The sequence below is a fragment of the Saccostrea cucullata genome, unplaced genomic scaffold (assembly GCF_032062105.1).
Source record: "Saccostrea cucullata isolate Sc308-1 unplaced genomic scaffold, CSIRO_AGI_Scuc_v1 ctg1252, whole genome shotgun sequence".
Taxonomy (NCBI): domain Eukaryota; kingdom Metazoa; phylum Mollusca; class Bivalvia; order Ostreida; family Ostreidae; genus Saccostrea; species Saccostrea cuccullata.
The window spans coordinates 214,114-229,629 of record NW_026925150.1 but is presented as its reverse complement, the minus strand read 5'-3'; positions in this window follow the sequence as shown (position 1 = coordinate 229,629).

Here is a 15,516-nt window from a genome sequence, read left to right as displayed (position 1 = left end):
AATTTGAATCATTTGTTTTAAGGGCATTTTTGTCGTGATAGAGGAAGCATACAGGAAAAGAAAGAAGACAAATCAGCATTTCAAAGGAAGAAAACAGCTTCGTCTTGTAGGTGTATTTTTGGATCACAACTTCAGGTCTGATCTGGTGAATGTTTTTCATCTTCTGCTTTTAATATAAATTCCTCTTATACCATTGAACGAAATTTTTTATGAGACTTTCAGAGAATCTTTATTATATAATGACATTGTGCACTTCATATTTTACTTTTTGATCTGGCATATATTTTGGGTTTTCCATAGAAAAACATGGGTACTGCCATTATATACATATACATGTAGAATATGGGGGTATCATTTAGTGATCTCATTGCTCAAAGTACTTCTATTTTCCTTTTAAAGTTGCAGTAGACATCAATTTCCATAGATTTTTTCTTTTGGAAACCATACAGCGCACGCATCGCACACAAACATTTTGAGATTTGTGATCTTTCAAAGAATTTTACACAATATCTCTAAGATTTGAATTAGGCAAGGACTGCTGACACTATTTTACAATATTTTCTAATAAAAAAAAAGCATATAAATTAATGATTATTGTAAATATTAATATCTTTTATGTGACATGTGCAGTGTTTATTTAGATTTCACTTACTTTACGTATACCCTAATCAGTCTTACGTTTGGAAACATCATGTGGCCAAATTTTAACATAACCCGTAACTCTTGCTTATTAGCCAGTCACACTTAAGCAATTTGCCATGCTGCATTAATTTAAGTTTGATAGAATCCATGCGGTGCAGTGCCAAGTATGTCTTACTAGGGGTAAAATCTCATATTAACATAAAATATCAATGCTGAATTCAAAGTAAAATGTTACTTTTAAAAATATTTCTACATTAAATTCAACGCTGACTGTAAGAAAAAGGGGAATTGATTAATCCTCAAATCCATTAAGGAATATGTGTTGTGAAAAGTCATTAGGGCAGAAAACACGGACCGCCAGAAAAACTAGATTTGGAATCAGTTAGAATTACCAAAGAAGAGTAAATTTCCACGGTCAAAGAATAGTAAGAGAGTATCCATAAGAATACGTACCTTTTTCGTTTAAATCTGTAATAGAAATCGTGATGTCTTTCTCCGCTAGCCCAACTACTGACAGGATGTATGGATCACTGAAAAAATCCATTAAGTATTGGTTAACTATGCCTTTCTTCATATCATCAATGAACCTTCTGTACCCATTTTCTGATGCAAATGTCATTCGGAAAAGAATACTTCCCTCCTGAAGATGCACATCACTAAGCTTGTAATTTTGTTGTAGAGTGTATAAAAACCTCACAAAATTATTAAGAATAGTCACAATTTTGTCTGGGTGCATTCCTGCATATTTGTGAATTGTCTTTTTCATTTTTTCAAGCAAATTCATTGCAGACATTTTATCATCATCGCATGGAATACTATCCATATATAATTCAAAACTGCTTTGTAGATTACAAATATCTTCTTCTGTTGACTTTTTGTTGATTGCGTCCATCATTTGATTGAGTGTTTCTTTTATCATGCTACACACTGAGATAGCTTGACTGTTATTTTTTTTTTCTTTTGCTTCACTTTCTATGGAGAGAACCTTTACTCGCGTTCCTGTAAATCATTAAAACAAGGTACGTAACTTTTACTACAGTGAAAAGAGAGATCGAAATTTTCATGAATCATGTAAAATTTTGCATTTTGCGTTAAGTGGATGAATGTAAATCTTACCTATAAAAATTGCAATGAATTAATGTTTTAAATGGTGTTTATAATATCAAACAAACTAAAAAATGAAACGTAAAATCTGTTCTTATTTCCGCTGCGTTTAATCATCTGGTTCTTTCATGTTTTCATACCAATGGCCATCTTTTGTCAAGATATTTTAAAAATGTATACGTAACAGTAACAGTTTGAAGACAAACATCATGTACAGTTGTACATATAATGTTTGTACTTTAATTAACGGACTTCTTTTATGGTTAAATTTTGTGGGTTAAATGTATCTATTGTGCAGACTGTTGCTTAATTCATGAATAATGATTGGTATAGAATTCTCACATTAAAACTTACATTTTACTACAAATTTTTTTGTATATAGTTACATGTACGCACATTGCCATGCAACACAGTTCATGATCGTTGTCGTAGAGAAAAAATGTGATGCAACAAGGAATGATACTTTACTTGATGCTTAATGATAAAAAGCTCTAGTTTTGTCATAGAGCAAAATTGAAGGCCAAAGAGGCTGTAAGACAAATAATCAGTTGTTGTAGAATTAAAAAAAACGCTTGAGAAGGTTTTTTTTCATTTTTTTTTCCATTTTGGTTGCATTTGATTACCGAATATAAAACGACTGAAAGCTAGAATACACGACTACGTTAAATATACAATGTCATTTTGCGGAGGCGGAGGTCCTCTGATGCATGGGTCATCTTAGAAGCATAATTAAAAAATAAGAAAATCAATGCTAATTTGTTTTGAAACCGCGATTACCCCCCCCCCCCCCCCCCCCTGAAACCAAAACGTTTAATTGTGTACATGTCAGATCGGTACGAGGCGCGTTCGCATTGAGGCGAGTCTATTATCTGACATAATGGTCAGTTTGAAACATAACTAACTTAAAACAGTTCTTTACCGATAGCAAACACTTGTCAATGTATCTACATATTAACGGGCAACGTTCTGCTTGCCAGGGGTTACTATCTAGAGTCATGGTTTTTATCAATAAATATTAAAAGTATCTTTATCAATAGTCTATTATTCTGCATTGCGACATCTAATATTTACTATGCACGCGTAAAAGTAAGTTATGTTAATTCGTTACAGTTTATCTATTTTACAATGCTACATCATGGATTGACGACCTACATTATTAAACAACTACCTCTACAGTTTCTGTACTTAAAAAGCATGCCATTTATCTAGAACTATGGTGGCATATTTCTGCCCCCTACATGCAAGATAAAGCATGTTAACATGCAACATAATTATGTAGATATGCAACATGTTTATGTCAACATGCTATTTTATTATGTTGACATGTATGCAAGTTACCAGTCTTAAAAGAAAATATAAATTAAATATGAGCAAATTATCTTACTAACGCCTGTATCATTTAAGATGCAAGATACAACATTATTACATGTATGTAGATATATAGAACACCAGAATGCAAATTTAAGCTTACAGCTTAAGTTTCCTATTATTTTTTCTTATATTTCTGAGATTGCAGGAATCAGTGCACTGCTTGTGTCAGAGAACAGCATTTTTATACGTAAATTCAGAAAAAAACATCAGCTTTTATAGTTTGATTTTTCCATTTTTGTTAATATGTCCGATCATGCAATTTGTTTTAAAATACATAGAAAAATATATTTAAATAAGAAGTGTTTGATTACAACTTTAGAGCTTACCTTTTTCCATGGAACTTATTGCTGCTCTGAATTCTTCCATCATTGCAATGATTAACGACAATAAATCTCGCACTGACTTATCATTTTCACAATCCCTTTTAATTTTTTCTATTATGTTTTCTTCATCTTCTTCGTCGAAAGATTGTGCCAGAATTTCAATTAGGCCATCACAGTATTTTTTCCCGGTAAAAGTTTCAAGTCTCCTACAAACATCGGATATAATAGCCCAATTTTTGTCAAAGTCTTTTGGGGAAATAAAGGCTGAACTCGCGTGCGCATAAACATCATTCCGGATTAGGCGTATCCTCTCAATGTCATCCCCTACCGTTACATCTCCGGCCGCAGGCATCACATTACCACCCCAGCCCTTAGTTGGTATTTTAAAATTGGAGCAGATGTTTCTTAGCAACATGTACAGTAGTGTGCAATCAAATTCATTGTATCCAGACTTTGCAGCATTTCTTAAAATCAATTCCTGATCAGGTCGCAGTTTTTGATAAAGCGATGAGGATTTAACTTTTCTGAATATTAGTGCAGGAGGAACTTCCATTTCAAGAATATCTCTGCAACTTTGGGTAAGTTCGTCATTTATCGCCATTCCAAGTTTTGCAAAACGGGAACGACCACCGGGATCTACTTTATATGCCATTGCAATATGATCTATTTTACGCTGCTCAAGAAAAAACAACTACCTAAAAAAGAAATAAATTTAGTTAATTTCTTGTTATCAAAATTGTTTTTCGACATGTTTGATATACATGTATACCCTTCAAAAACACATTCTAGGAACATAACTCTGAAAAAAATATATAATAGATGTACACATCAATTATACATAAAATTTATATACACTTAAACTTTCGCAATATGCAATGCATATTCAATCAGTAATTGTAATAAGAGTTACTACTAGACACATTAAAAAGACATTTCCACTTGGACCATCTATTTGTATAAAATGTATTTCCTGACAATTTTTCTTTTAAACAATAGTATTTATTTAGATATTTTGAAATACGTATCAATTAAAGCGATATTATTTTTTTCTTGATTATCAAAATAAATATTTCTTCACTTATATGATAATCAAATTAATTGCTTTGTGACCGTTTTCCAGATTACCAAAAATAACAGTTTTGACATCAAATATATTCTTGTTCCAGACTTTTGAAAAATCCAATCTGACAATGCTAACCAAATCATAGAAACCAGTGAAGAGTAGAATTCAAATGCTTGATTTGATTCTGGTTACAACTAGCATTATATGAAAATTGTTTGATATTTTGACCATACACTCAAAATGCTTTGCTTCAAAATTCATATGTGGTAAAAAGTAACTATACAAAATAGCCATTTGAAATACTTTCATAACTAATAAAATTCCCTTCCGTATTGAACAGAACATGTACAATACGGTACGCTTTATCGAACATTGGCTTACAAATTACATATCTATTTTGCATCTAAATATGTTATTATACCACAGTGGATTACACACTGAAATAAAATAAAGTTTCTTTTAACTGTACCTTTTTACTTAAATTATCGGTATGTTGATATCGCTTGTAAAGAGGTACAGAGCACGACAAAAGATTTGAAGCAAAAGCATGCACGATCCAAAAGAAAACTCATTTATTTTCTATTATTCGCAATATTTTTCGACAATTTTCTCAAATGTATCTTTAAATTGTTCTATTATTATGTATTTAGATTTTTCACATGATATTCGAAGTACTAACAGAAATATAGTGATTTTTCTTTGATGCAATTCCCGGGAAAACGACTGTGAAAATGACGTCTCTTGAATTGACGGCGCACCACCCTTTTGTTAAATTATGTGTATTGCTCGAGATATCGCCAACTTAGATCCAAAATATGCAGTAAAACATGCAGTAAACTAGAGTTTTCATGACATTCGTCCACAAATTGCAAATTGAAATATTAGAGCGTTAGACTACTGTAAAATTGCTATACAGTAGGACGGGAAGATGATTATCGACGAAAACTTTATCCGTACTGTAAAGAACGTGATTGAGAGTCACCAATATCACACTATATCTCATAAATACCTGCAATTTTTTTTGTTTTAAAACAAAAAGAGAATTTTTTTTTTTTGCTTGATTAATCTTCACAAGAAATGGTGTTTGGATGTTGAGTTGATAAGGTAACACTAACTGTACAGGTACTCTTGCAAAAATGTTGAGAAAATGAAAGCTCAGTCACATTTTTTGTAATGCCTATAATGCCTATGACGTAGAAGATTTTGCTGCTCCGTGACTTAATGATATGTCCTGAAAAATTAATCAAAATTGATACCAATTAACAACATTTTAATATGAAATTTTGAACACCATAAAAGTAAAAATTCTTTTATATTGTGTGTGACATTTTGACCGATTAAGTCGTCAATTTTTTTTCTGTGCACGAGTCCGCATAATTTTTGAGCGGCCCTCGCATTTAGAGCACAATAAAGCCCAATGCGTATATTTGTTCTTTCTTTTTTCTGGAAATTAAGGTATGAAGCGCTTCTTATTTTTTCAGGAATATTTATGAAAATAACATTTAGTATCCTACGTAATAAAATCATATCTAAAAAAACATTTAAAAAACATAATATATCGAAAGTTCTCAAGTCAAAATGTTACAATGTCCTAAGTGGTTGTAAGAAAAAAAAAAGACAGAATAATTTTTTTTTTCTAAATGTTTCCTTCAAAGAAAAAAATTGTAATACAAATAAAATTCTGTAGTTGGAAATTGAAACAAACTATTTTTAAAAGTGATCTTTTAAAAAGATAAAACTTAATGAATTTATAAGGCTTTTAAAACTTGATTTATTTTTATTTATTTATTTCTTTTTTTGGTAAATGAATACATGATAAAACAATGTAAAAAGTATAGGCAAAAAAGTAGAATATAAAACTTCTATTATATTAGATTTAATAGTGTTACATGTAATTGGCTACTCAGAAATTTCAATGAGGAAAGACAGATAAAGAAAACCGTGAATAGTGTTCGTATTTTGAAATTGGAAACTTTCAGCTCTATTTTCAAAGGGTTGTGCCCTTTATGGCCTCGTCCGACATACCTGACACTTTCACCTTATACTGCTTAGAGCATGGCAAAGTAACGGTTGCTTACCATTTTTTTATCGACTTAAAAATAGTTGGGGGTTCTAACTCATGACCCTTTAGGTATAGAGAGCGACTGATTATAAGTTACCATGCCGGTAAACATTTTACGGTGAAAACTGTGATCAATATTTATTTAAATATATTGTAAATATACTGCAAATATTTCAAAATGCGAACAAGGTAAAATACTTGCTTCTACAAGAAAAGGACGATATTTGGTGCATGGGAGTAAAATTTCAAAAAAATAGACAATGTTAGCAAATGGTCTAGGTTTAATGGAAAGATCTAGAAATCAAATGAAATACAGTAAAGATGAAAAATAATAATCTTATATTACTGAGAGAGGTAGCAGATTGTTCTTTTGTAGATAACAAATGCTGAGTGAAAAAGTGTCGATACAATGACCTTGTCATCAAATACAACCTATTATTTTGTAAAATGCTTACTAGCATTAAATACAAAATTTTGTAACGCCAATATTTACACAACGAATTGTTGACGAAGTTTCCTGTTTTTACTCCTAACCCTGACAAGGATCACAAACTACCGGTCGTCTTAGTATGCTCACTCTTGCATGATACCTGATATACCCATGATGTTTTTGATGTTTGTGTTGTGCTTTGCTCCCGATTTGAGTTGTTTGAATGGACTTCATAATGTTCGATATCTCCACAATTTATTTTTTTGAAAAATCTAAAATTAGGGCAACTTCTTGACACATACTCCCCATCCAAAACAGGGGCGAACTCATTGAACTCATGAGGCATTGACAAATTTTAATAGTACATTTCCATTGTATAAATAATTTAATTATGGTTGTAACGCTGTATTTGATTGGATAAAAAATTATTTTATATCGTATAAAATGGGTTGCCTACGTCACAATGACTTGCGTCAAAAACGTATCAATCCGCCCGACGTTACATTTAAATTTTGTTTAAACTGAAGTCATTTTGTCAGAACAATCATCTCTTTTTCTTACATCAAATGAATGAAAATTCAATTATAAGCAATGAATTTAATAGCTACCCATTTTATATGGTATAAACTGGGTTGGAACAGTTTACGCTTTTTTAGTTTATAAAGCGTAAACTGCCCCAACCCAGTTTATACCGTATAAAATGGGTAGCTATTAAATTCATTCCTTAATTAAAAACATTCTCAGTTACGGCTGATCAAATATTAGATAACAAGTTTTTTAGCCCTTGTACATTTATCTTATAAGGGCTTTAAATGCATGTAATTTAAACACAGTTTTCATGGTATTTGCTTTATATCTAACGATACAAAAGGCGAGGACAAATATACTGCACCTCTGGCCCTGTAACTAGTTCCTGTTTACAACCTTTCCATCAGTACAATAACAAAACATTTTAAAATTCTGTTTAAACGATTTATAAACGTGAAAATCAATAAAATCAATAAATTTTATGACCTTTACATTTACTTTTCATTATTTTTTTTAAGGAGAAAGGAATAGATTTTGGAATCTTTTTTTATAAATGCATTGCATGTATTAGGATATGAAATATAGAAAAAAAATACATAATTTTGCACTTTCTTTTTACTACAAAATTATTTTGTCTATGATCACACGATTCAAATACATTATTTTTACACTGAGGTAATACAAGACAGTATAGGATTAGTTAAATATTTTCATTCTCATGAACAACTTCTCTCTGTAATTTATTTTTTATCGATTAAATATAGTACATTTAAATCGAAAGTAAAAGGAGGAAAATCTTTTTAAATACAATTAAAATATGAAAAAGTCTTCTTTTTGAATGAATTTTTAATTACAATGCTTACATAACTGATTGATGAGTACCGTCTTAATCCAAATTTCCTATTCTGTTTTAATTTTCCAAGTCCTTTTTCTTCAAGTCACCTTTAAAACAATACTGCCATCTTGTGGTCCGATGTGTAGATAACTCTACCCGACACTAGCTACTGCTGCCACCTAGACACCAACAGTCTAAATCGCAACTTCTCGGGCCTTTCCAACTGGCAGAAAAACCACCTCCATTGTAATACGTAGACGCTATAAGAACCCCTTTTTCACGATTTTTGAAATAAATGCTTGGGTACCTTTTATCTGTAGAATATGAAGTTTAACTTTATTTAAAAAATAAACATGAATTCTAGTTACTTGTAGTCTTATATTGTGTTAGAAAATAACAGGTTGCTTTTTGTTTACCTACAATGTATATGATTTTTATTTGATGAATAAATCTTCCCTACGATTAAAATTTTTTTACCGAGTTTAACCGACCTTGACATTCAAAGAGAGATCTCTTGGACACATGTAGAAGTAAGTCGAGGTTGTTTTGTCAGAGGTGGTCAAGAAGCCTTAAGTAGCCCCCCCCCCCCCCGGGCCCCCCTTTGAAGTCGCCAAAAAATTGTAAAATATTGATGACTTAGCAAATTTAAACGATCAACAGTTATGTTCTCTCATAAGCTGTATTCCTGAAACTATACCTCTCTCTGCTAAAATGTGGAAGACATATTCTGCAAATATGTTTGAATGATAAATAAAAAAGAAAAGATTTTCAAAAAGAAGAGGAAGAGGGTTCTTTTATCCGAAATTTTAGAGACATTTTTATCATTACATTATTTATACATTCATAAATAAATTTGATTTGATGCACAAGATGAATGTGAAAGTAATTAATGACGCATAATTAGATACGATAGACAATCCCTTGTTTATACATGGCATCATTTCTGGTGTGTGAAATGTGTTTCCGTATAATTTGATTTATTTACAAATTGTTCATGTTTGTCGTGTTGATGTGGAATTATTATAAATTCCCGAATTCTGATACTTTACAATTCTGTTGTGTTGGGAATGAACATTGGGAAGATGCATATACTTTCAACATAAGGAAAAATATAACGCAAATTGAACGCCTTTTTGTGTGCAGATCATAAAATGTACTGAACTCCACGGGTATTTGTTGTCCCGAGAGCATTAATCTTAACGCCCAAATTGATACCTTTAAAAAACATGTGTATCTAGATGAAAGTTAACTTGGCAACATGCGCCATCCCATTGTGTAAATTTTATAAGTTGATTACATCTCCTATACCCGATTTCGCGGATTCAACGATACCCTAATATCGGGTACAATACGCGATTTCACGGATAATACCCGATTTCGAGTATTCTCTCCGACGTGTTAAATTCTAAGGAATATACACAATTGTCATTCATCCCAGCTCAATGCTGCCAGGAATACGAGGGCTGTTCAATAAGTAATGTCCTGAACTGTATGACATACAATACAGATATCATATGACATTAAAATGGTATTTTTCTCATAATTGAATCTTTAATGAATTTATAACAGTTCATGTGACCATTTTTTATCACATAGTATCATTGTGAGAAGCTGGGAAACAAGGGCTTTTCGAGACACTGCATTATAAATGAATGGTAAAGAATCGGTAAACTAGAGTGAAAATAATAGCTTAAATAAAGCTGCTGTAAAACTTGTTAAAAATCCCAAAGAAATATTCATTGAAATATGTGACATTTACAGCAACCAATACCTGTTTTACAGACAAATGAGCAGGTTGATTTCAATGATAAAAAATTATTTTGGCATCAAAAATGGGTACCGTCCTTTCCAACAAAAAATTATAACACTTATGTACTGTTTGCCAAATTTCAACAAAAAATACTTGATGATGTAGAATTGACTTTAAAACAAATAGCAAATTTGATAGACATCACATCGGGGGTAGTTTACACTATTTTTAAGAAACGTTTGACGGTAAAAAAGCTTAGTACTCAAAGGTCGCCCTATATTTTGAAAAATGAGTGTAAACGACGGCGTGTATGAATGTCTTAAAAATTATTTTAAAATATCAGTAATTGGAGATATCCCCTTTTTTGGATATTCAAACAGATAATGGAACTTGAATCTCTTGCTCAAAATCCTCAAAACAAAATTTACCATAAGATGTACTTGACAAAAACAGGGAAGGTCTGGCGAGAGCAAAGAATCGCAAGAGCACAAAGACAGATTTATATGCAATGTTCTTAAATATTAGTGGTCAAATATTCGTCAGATCTTTGACCTTTTGATTTATTTCTATTTCCAAACTTGATAAAAACACCTTTGATAAGAAAGAAGCAAGTCCAGGAAACCATTGGATCTGCCAATTTCCAGTATACCAAGGGTCATACCCAAAAATGAGTTCTAAAATCAATCAGAAATTGGATAAAAAAGGTTACGGAAATGTTTTGTAATTAAAAGAGATTAATAAGTAAAATAATGAAGACAAAATCATTGAAAAGCGTCTTTTGTTTCACCGAGGACATTATTTATTGAACAGCCCTCGTACCTGTATTGAGTAACACAGAATGAGTTATTCTTGTCCTCGGAGAAAGTGTGCTTATACTGAGGTTTGTTCCGTCTGACTGACGACTGCACATTGGATTTTTACGATTTGATTTCTCTTTATAGTGTTCCTTATATCAAGAATGGGCATGCATAAAGGATAGATAATTGAAGGAAAATGCACAAGTCTATAAAAATATTAAAATAGTCTTTGAAAAGGCGAAAATTAAAAACTTTAAAAGTATGGTACCAAGTGGATTCGAACCCCCGACTTTAAAATGTTTGTTTGCACGGTGTAAAAATCAGCGCAGATATCAACTGAGCTAGTCTGACTAATATTAACAGGTATATAAAGCAGATTTTTTGTAGTTTTTTTGTGAATTTCGACCTTAGGGCAGGGGTGCCCCTAAAAAAATCATATCTTAAATTATTCCTTACATCCAAACCTATCAAAATATCACAATTTTATTTAGGGGCAGGCCTGCCCTGAAGGACTACTAAACCAAAATTCATGCAAAAATCAATGCTTAAACGGAAAAAATGATGTTTTGGCCAACTTTGGAGGTTAACTGTAAAGTTGTAGATAATAAATTTTATGTGTAAAATACAACTTTGAAAAATTTAGACATATATTCGGTAGAAAACAACAAATAAAGATTACATTTTAAATGTCACTTTTTCCGGGAAATTGTTCTCTCCTATAGGTCAATTCATTTGTCAAAGTGAATACATCCTTTTCAAAAGCTATAGAGAGTTTATTTAAATAAAAAAACAAAACAAAATAATTCTAGCTCTTTTTTTATAGAAAATCAAGATCCTAGTCAGTCATACTATTTATTGTTAAGTACTTTTAGTTCGGAGTTGAGTGCATCATATGCAATGGGTTTTTTTTTACCCCGCATTATACGATGATTCCTTCTTGTCATAATTTTTGTCCGGTATCAAATCATACCTCCATATATTGGTTAGGATCTCGGTCAATATAAGAAAAACATATTTTCAAAAATCTTTGAAATATTCTCACATATAGATCACATGGTAACACTTCATTTGTTCGATTGGAATTAGCTAGAAATCGGATTGAGTTTTAGCAAAGAAATAAAGAAGCAAATACTTTTAAGTAAAGCAAATGGCATCATCAACGCCATTTCCATTCTTGATTATGTAATGAAGATAAAGAGTACAGAAAACCAAGAACACAATGAATATTCTATGTGCATATTAATGATATGCGCAGTAAAATTGTTTGTGTAATTTTTAGTTTCCTCTGCTCGTGCAATTTTTTATTCTTATTTGTGCATATTTTACCCCTAAATCATGTAAAAAAAAATTCGGATTCGTGTATTTTTCGTTATGCTTGTGTTAACATCTTTCAAATTATGTGCAATTTTTACCTATACGTGCATTTTTTTTTAACTCGTGTATGTTTTTCATCTAGCTCGTGTATAAAACCTTGATCGTTGTGCAGAAAATACTTTAGAACCAATCGGCATGCAAAAGTAGACCCTTTTTGTATTCATATGAAGCAAAATTTTTTGTATTGCTTATACGGGGGTTATTTGAAAAGTACATGGACGATATCAATTTAAACAGGTCGAGACCTCTAGATTTTCTGGCGTCAGAATAAATTTGCATGTAAATTAGCTATCTGTTTACTTTACCCACTGATGAATGAGTCGCAATGCATTGTGAGCTACTACAGGTACTCAGCTGTGTTGGAAATAAAGGGCAACTTGAATTGTCCCTTGAAAACTTATTTTCAATTCTTTTCTGAGATTTGTGGAAGAAATTTTTAAAATGATGTATAATCTTTCATTTCAAATTTACAAAATTTGCTTTATAAAGCCTTATATCAACTTATAATACATCGGCCTTTACCATTGTTCAAAGAGATGTAGACCTGTGCCACATGTATCAAGTCGATAAAACATTGATTTTTTTTTTTCATGTGATATTGATGGTGACATCGTCACGTGTTGAAAATTGCCTTCCATATAAGGTAGTGCTCTCGACCTGTTAAATTAGGGATGGCAATTGAAACCAGGAAATCGATTACTCGGTCGGATAGATGGCAATCGGTTAGAAAATCTGTCATTGGTTAGTCGGAAAAAACAAAATTTCCGTAAAAATTGATACAGTTTTCTTAACATTCAATTTTTATGAAGAAATTCCTGCACAAAGTTTGATAATTTTGGGTAAATGAATTCATTGCAGATGATTTGGCTTTCCGTATTTAGTCCGTGGGGCAATGTCAGTTAATTTGTGTAGTGTTAATACTGTGAAAATACCCTCTCGTATCTCCTATATTTCTTTAACGATGATAATTGAATGACACTCTTATCACTGTAAATTGACGTTTGCCGTTTTCAGTTAGGCCTACCAATTCAATTAAATTATTAAACAAAAATTGTAAATTAACGGCTACAATTCAAATTTAATTTTGATTAAGGTGACAATATATAATGATGTTGTTTGACGTCTGCTCTGGAAAATTATCAATGATCTTATTACTGAAATGAATATTTACAAAAACATACTTGAAGTTTTCTGATCAAGAGTCAAGAAGATAAATGGAAGTTTTTATTATACCCGTACTTTCTAAAGAAAGTTCGGGTGTATTGTTGTTACTCATGTCCGTCTGTCGTCCGTACGTCCGTCCGTCCGTCTGTCTTACTTTTCTTCCCTGAACTCCTCTTACATTTTACACAGTAGCCTAATCATATTTTGGGAGATGGTTGGTGGTGTCATGTAGATGTGCAGTAAGGTTTCGGAAATTTGATTTTGCCCCAGGGGGTCAAATGGGGGTCAAAAAAGGACGTTTTTTATGCAAAAAGCCCCGTCTTACCTGAACCTCTTCTTACATTTTACACAGTAGCCTAATCATCTTTTGGGAGATGGTTGGTAGTGTCATGTAGATGTGCAGTAAGGTTTTGGAATGTTGATTTTGCCCCGGGGGGACTAATTGGGGTCGAAAAATGATGTTTTAAAAATGTCTTAAATCATTTCTTTAACACTAAGCGAAATACAAATTAAAAATGATGGAGGTCAAGGTCACAGAATGTGCAAAGTGAAGTTTCTGATGCAGTTGAGTAGCTTCACTAATTCATATCACGATATTATGTTTGATAAAAATATCTTGAATGATTTAATGAAACTGAGCTTAATTCTTTTTCTAAAAAAAGAGAGGTCAAAGGAAAGGTTGGGGCCAAAATGTTGTTGCAGTTGAAAAGCTTACATCAGTATGAATTTACTATTAGCATATGAAGTTTGAAAAAAAACTATAATTAATGGTTTATTTAAAACTTAGATAAACACATATTTTAAAAAGTGAGGTCAAGGTCAAAAGAAAATTCAAGGTTAAAATAAGTTGATGTATTAATAGCTCTCAGCAGTATGTATCAGCATATGGAGTTTGATAAATATATCTAGAATTGTTTATTCAAAACTGATCTAGACATTAATTTTAGAAAAGTGAGGTCAAGGTCACAGGAAAGGTCAAGGTAAAAAAGAGTGAAGCATTGTAAAGCGCTTAAATCAGTATTGTCATGTGAAGTTTCATTACACAACTTGAATGGTTTCTTTGAAATAAAGCTAAACACTAATTTAAAGAAAAGTTAAGTGAAGGTCAAAGGAAAGGTCAAAGTCAAAAAATATTGCTGCAGTTGGATATTTACATCAGTATGCTTCAACATATGAACTTTGATAAAAATATCTAGAAAGTTTCTTTGAGCCCGATGGAAAGACAGATGGAAGGGTGGAGGACGGACATGACAAATCTATACATGAATTCTCATCATGGTGTGGCATAAAAACTTGAATCTACATTATATGAGGATGTTTCCATCTATCAAGATTATACAAGCAAATTCAAAGAATTGTGGTCCTTTGCTTTCTGTGTTTTAGTGAATGGGATGCCATAATTTATGGCAGATTGTGTGTCAAATATGCACCCCTATCATATATCAATTTTTGAAAATTGGGTCAAAGGGGAAAAATCATAGCATGCTCTGAAACATTTTGTTGCAGGTAATGTACATGTCAAATATAAAAGTCCTATCTCTTTTGAATCAAAAGTTATATATACAATATAATATTTTTGAAAAGTAGGTTAAACTTTTAGGTCAAGGTCACAGAGTCAAAAGTCATGATATATTTAGAAACGTCTTTTCACATGTAATAAACATGTATAATTTGAATGCCCTTTCTTTTCTCTTTCAAAATGATCAATTTAAAATGTTATTTTTTGGAAAGTAGGTAAAACTTTAAGGTCAAGGTCTAACTTGGGTTAAAAATCATAGTTTATTCAGAAAGTTTTGTGGTTATGTACATGTGAAATATGAAAGCACTATCTCTTATTATTCAAAAGTTATGACCAAGGTTAAATTTATTGTGACAGATGCACATACAAGCTGTCAAAAGATGGACAGACTGACAGACAAATGAGATTTAATGTCCCCTCCCTTTCCCCAAAAAGGCGGACAATAATGCCCTTGCTGTTCTTGAGAAGAAGATTTATGATGGAAAAAATCCCCTGTATATTTCTTAATGCAAATCAATATTGTGTTTTTATGTTATTTTGTTTGTTGTTAAACA